This window comes from Asparagus officinalis, chromosome 1 (assembly GCF_001876935.1).
Source record: "Asparagus officinalis chromosome 1, Aspof.V1, whole genome shotgun sequence".
NCBI classification, from domain to species: domain Eukaryota; kingdom Viridiplantae; phylum Streptophyta; class Magnoliopsida; order Asparagales; family Asparagaceae; genus Asparagus; species Asparagus officinalis.
The window spans coordinates 770,745-776,792 of NC_033794.1; positions in this window are offsets into that span (position 1 = coordinate 770,745).

Sequence of the window (6,048 nt, forward strand, 5' to 3'; positions counted from 1 at the left end):
TTAAATTTGTTAAATGACTAAAAAGGTCATGCAATATTATTGATATAAAATTAGAATTATTAGGGGCAAAAACAGAAGAAAAAAATTGACAGCTCCTTCCCAAAGACAAACGCTACTTGAGATAGCTTTACAAAAGCTACTTGCAAAAGGCACAATCTCCAAAATAATCTCCTCCTATTTTTGGTTACCAAACAGCTCTACTAGCTTATTGACCAAGTCAATAAGACACAAGCTCTTAGATAAGACACTTTTTTTGGTTGCCAAACAGTACCTAAGCTTCTGTTTTTCTCCGTAAACTACTCACTAGTTTGGATATATTTACCAAATTGGTATTTTTATTCGATCATGTTTGTCAGTTTGGTATATTTAAAAAATTCAGCGACAACAAAATGTTTACCCCGTATCTCTTTGCTGCTTCATTCCATTTCTTATTACAACACAAATTGTTGAAAACGAAACTATGCCTAAGGTTTACTCCTCCAGATCTATTCCGGTTTGAACATGAACTTGAGCTTTGACGAGGCTATGTTATTGTTGGGGCTGCCACTTATTTGAATTAGATTTCCTAGTTTTTGAAGATCTGAATGAAAGGGGAGCAAGCATGATCTCAAACCCTAATTTCTATTTCGTCCCCAATTTGAGCGTGAGTGGGGAAGAGGAGATTTTCAATTAACTAGCCACGTCATTAACATCCTGCCGTGTCAGCATTAATTTTGTCACGTGAGCGTCACGTGAGTCACTCGCAGTTGGTTTTTGGTCGCCGGCGGGAAGAATGGGCCTTATTAACTAAAAGGCCAAGAAAAAAGTACATTGTTGTTGTCGGATTTTTTAAATATACCAAACTGACAAACATGGTCGAATAAAAATACCAATATGGTAATTTAGCATATTAGTTTGTATGTGATCCTTTAATTATTGATCCTCACACGTGGAACACCACAATGTTTCCTTGACCCACTGATCATAGCTCTCTTCGACTCTCAGCTCGAATTACTTGACTAACTAATTTCGTTATTATGTTGTTCCCTTTGTCTCTACTATGTTTATTCAGTGATGTGCTATTATCTACTTTGTATAGACATCTTTTGTGTCTCTTAAGCCTCCCACTGCAGCAAGAAGAATAGTATGTTATGCTTGTCACTTGTGGGATGTGATCATTATTCATCGGAGAAGGCTTTAGCTGAACCACCAAGTAGAAAAGAGGCAACATCCACTAATGCTAAATCACACATGATCAACGAACCAACAAATCTAGTACCGTCTACAAGGTTCCTATTCATTTATTAATCTTCTTCCTACTCAAGGATGACAGTAGTGGCGTGAAAGATGGATCCAGATCTAGCAGAAATTGCTACATACACGATATACAAGTTTTGTGGATTCTTCGTTAAGAGCAAGTATTTTGCTCATGGTAGCAGATTTATTGGTGATATAGGTTCTCACAATTGGTTAATCACGATCTGCTGGAGGATTTATAGCTTTAGAATGTGTCTAATCCTCTTTGTTGTTGGCAAAAGAGAGACTTGTATTTCTCAAAGGAGAAACTTTAAAAATAGACCCATTTGTAATTATAATCTCCCAAATCGACTCATTTCAAAATAATTACAAAAAGCGATCCAATTTCGGCTACGTCAACAGCACAGATTGAAACTGGATCGATTTTGAAGAAAATAGTGTTTTATAATTAGTCGGGATTACTAATCCCCCAACTAATTAGAGAAGGGATTTATAGACACCAATAACTATAGTTAAAAATAGTTAGGGTCAACAACCTCAACTATTTTGAGGTCCAAAGAAGTCCCACAAGCCAACAAAAAGCAGCCACGTGACTCTTTACTCTCCTTTTTTTCTTCTTCTTCCTAGATTAGAACCAGAAAGGGATTTTTTCCAACCAGATCCTGAGCTCTAAACCTTTAAACTCATCATCGGTAAATGCTCTCATCTCCTCCTCCCCTCGAACCTCCTTCTAACCCTAACTTCCCTCATTGGATTAGGATCTGACTCCACGTCGACCTTACCAAAAAGATCGATGGTGAACTCTAAGAACATGATCGCAAATGAGGGTGGATGCATTGGAACTAGGTTCGGGTTTGGAATTTTACAGATCGTCATCGGAATCTGGTTTGTTGTCATTGTCAAGGGTCTGACGAGGTGGAGGACGTCGATGCGATAATCATCGGGGAGGCCATCGAAATGTGTCGTTGTCAGTATCGTTGAAGGGATCGAAGATGGACTGTAGGGTTGTAAATTGGATGAGGAGAAGAGAGAGGGGAGGGAGAGGCGAGAGTGGAGGACAATAAGGGAGAGGAGGAGCATGGTCAATACGACGCATATCTGACTCTGATCCGATCAACTACAGACTCTGATCCGATCAACTGCAAACCCAATATGGCACTCCACCAATGGCAATTGTAAATCAAAATTGTTGGGGCTACCAACCCCAACTAGTTTGAACTACATTTTAAAATAGTCAATGTTCACAATCTACATTGATGGCGTGGCTAAAACTGGATCAATTTTCATAATTATTTTGGAAATGGGACTTTTTTTTAGATTAAAATTGTAAACGAGTCTATTTTAAAATTTTGTCCATTTCTCTAATTATTGTCACTCAATCCTGATTGGTCTTTATACCAAGTCCAATTAGACAAATGACAGCTTTACCATTGACATGTTAGGCTAATTCTTCATGAATAGTGTTGATGCCCTGTATCTTTAATCAATTGATGTTTTTTGTTATCACCTGTGCTTTCATTTCTGGAAAACACTAATGGCACACCTTTAAACCACACTTCCAACCACACCCCTCTTCCAGCTACAGGGTTTTATGTTTTTTAAATAAGAGTGGTGTTAGGTAAGGGTGGGCAAAAACCGAAAAAAACCGGTTCAACCGAAAAAACCGCCCGAAAAAAGGAACCGGATTAAATGGATGAGAAGAAGACTCTAAACCGCCCGAACCAAATTAAACCGGTCCGGATTCGGTTTGAACCCCTGAACCGCCCGAAAAAACCAAACCGATTTCTCTAATACAAATACTAAAAAATCCCTAACCCTAACTCCATTTTTCTTCCCAACTTCTCATTGCAGTTTTCTCTAATACAAATACTAAAAAATCCCTAACCCTAACTCCATTTTTCTTCCCAACTTCTCATTGCAGTTGTTCTAGATCCAAGGTATTATTTTTCTTCCCAACTTCTCATTGCAGTTGTTCTAGATCCAAGGTATTGCACTATTGACGTTGATGAGTTTTAGTTTTAATAATACTAGTAAGTTGCAGCCTTAAATTTTATGTTGTCTTTTATCGGATATCATGATTTCTATATTTGTGAGTACCACCTAGCTATGGTATTGTGCACACTTTGTACCGTGATGACAAGGTAGTCAAATATGAACTGCATCTGTTCATAACTAAGGCTAGACTCAAGTTTATCAAGAATGGTTTTCCCACCTTCACATCATGTTTACTAAATGTTGAAGGGAATTTTATTCTTCTCATTACTGTAGATTTATCAGGTTACCATCATGAACGTATATTATATGTGTTTAAGGTGATCATACGCAATTATTACTGTGATTAACATCAGTAGCATGCATGTTTTGATATAATGAAGTAGTTATGCTTTTATGCTTTCTCCATAATATTGTTTACAATGCCGTGTGAGCAAATTTTTGTGAAATGAAGTTAATTCGGTTCAAAACCAAAACCGATCCGAATTTCGGTTGGGCCGAATATTCGGATGAAGGGGAAAAAATCTGGATCTGGATAAGAGTTTTGAGAATCCGAAAAATTTGGATTGGATGCGGATTGGACTTAAAACCGAACCGAACCGAATACGCCCAGCCCTAGTGTTAGGGACACACCCCCTACCACACCACCAACCACACTCCCCTTCATTTCTATTGCTCTCATTCTTTTGTTGATCAATGGTGACATCTCACTACCGAAAAGCCAATTCCAAACCGTCCGCACTGGCAAAAGCCACACAATAAAAAGCCATAAAACATTTGAAATCTAAAGCGTAACTTTTATTAAACGTCCAGAATGAAAAAACACCCCCCTTTAGTTCATAAATTAAAGTCAACAACATGGCCACCGTGAAAACCATTCACCATAATGTTCAAGCAGGTTCGTAAACGAACGTGGCTTTAGAAAAAGGAAAATACCTCCGGTATAAAGGGCTATAATATACTGATGGTAGATCAACATAATTCGTAGTGAAATCAATTTGAAGAAAATGTAGCCGCTTCAAATTTGAAGGGGGCTGTATAAAAGAAGCACACCCAACAATCGTGAAAGAAGCAGCAGAAATCAATGTGGGCACTATGCAAAAGGTAGCCTGTCATCGATTCAACAAAGCCCCCGTTGTCTGAATTAGTGCCTTTCTTCTTCTTCTTTTTTTTCCCCACACTAATTTCTATCTTCTCTATATACTCTAAAAGCCAATCGATCGTAAGATTTATTGTAAAAAAAAATTAAAAAAAAATTGTGGCCAGAAATTGTGGCAGAGGATTAAAGGGAGAAATCCAAAGCCATCTTCGTCTGGCCTTCACTCTAGGCGCCATGCGGCAGTCAATCGCCAATTGATCAGCGACCGCTGTTGACTCTTTTTTATTTGGAGCCATCGATCGATCACTTAATAATTACGAAATAAAACAAGACGTAACTTTTTTTTTTAAAAAAAAAGAAGAGAAAACTCAAGGAAAGAGATAAATAATACATAGGAGAGGAGAGGAAGGGGAAAAGCCGGCGGCAGCGGCGAGAGGGGATTTCGCTTCGTTTCTAGGGTTCACTCGGGGGTTTTTATAGGGCAGTGCGGAGGTGTGGATCGAATGGTACCTTCACGCGTGTCCAACGTATCACGTGCGGTGAACCCGAACCTGCTTAGCAGTTCGGACTCGTTTCCGGGTACCAATCTTTTGAGAGGGAATTGGGCCACCGTAAAAACCCAAAAGGCTCCGCAAATGTAAGGCCCACTTATCTCCTACTGTGATGATGAACACAAAACCGGTCGGTGAACGGAATCTAATAAACAGTAGAATCCAAGCCGGACCAATCAAATTGCAGCAGTTTGCCGACTACTTCGGATCGATTTATCAGGATTTTGAAAATGGGCACTCAAGGTTGGTTTTATTCTGGATCCCTTAAAGTTCCTCCTTCCAAAGAGATAGTTTGTTTTTTTTTTAATTTTATTTTCGGATTTGTCGAATTAACATCCAAAGATTGCTAATTTCATCCTTTCATGCTAGAGGTAATTATTTCCCTCTTTGATCTCCGGTGAACCCTTGATCTCCTCAACGATGTACCTACCTTCCGTTGCTCATCAAGGATATGTTGTTCGGAGATGGCTCCTTGTAGAGCTTCGCCTTGGATTCGAGGTTTGATCGCAAAAGATCCGTGATTTGCGCGTCAGTTGAGCTTCAAACGGTGTATGATCGCTACCATGACTGTTGTTGCTGCTGCTGCTATTGTTGTTGAAGTAGTTGGCTCCACTCTTGCCTTCTTCCAATCCTTGTGTTTGTTTCTAAATAATTATGCAAAAGAGTTTCCTAATAAGTTTGATCATGGAGGTGTGCGGCACACGAAGGGGGGAAACCCCGGAAGTTAATGGAGAATTGAGCACGCCTCCACCTTCTTTGCTAATGTCGGGGGGTAAAACAAACGCCGGGACGAAGTTCAATAGTCGAAGAAAGATTTTGGTGAAAACAAACAGAGACGCTTTCAAAAGAAAAAGTATCAGAATTGGCATGAAATTGCGCGGGAATTCAATTGAGAGCCGCACAGATCGATCAGATGAAGCTCTTTTTCGGTCGCCAGCTACACGTCAAGAGGAAGAGGAGTACACAAAGGGAGAGATATACCAGTTCTCTCCGTTTCTTTTAAATCTTAAGAAGAAACAATTTGTTCTCTCGATCAATACTCTACTGAAATTATTAACCATCAGTAAATCTGGATGCATCGTCGAGGAGTCCGGCTATTAACCATCAGTAAAGGTTCCCAAGATGTACATAACAGGAACTTATTAGTATGAAGCATAAAAAATCCACAAG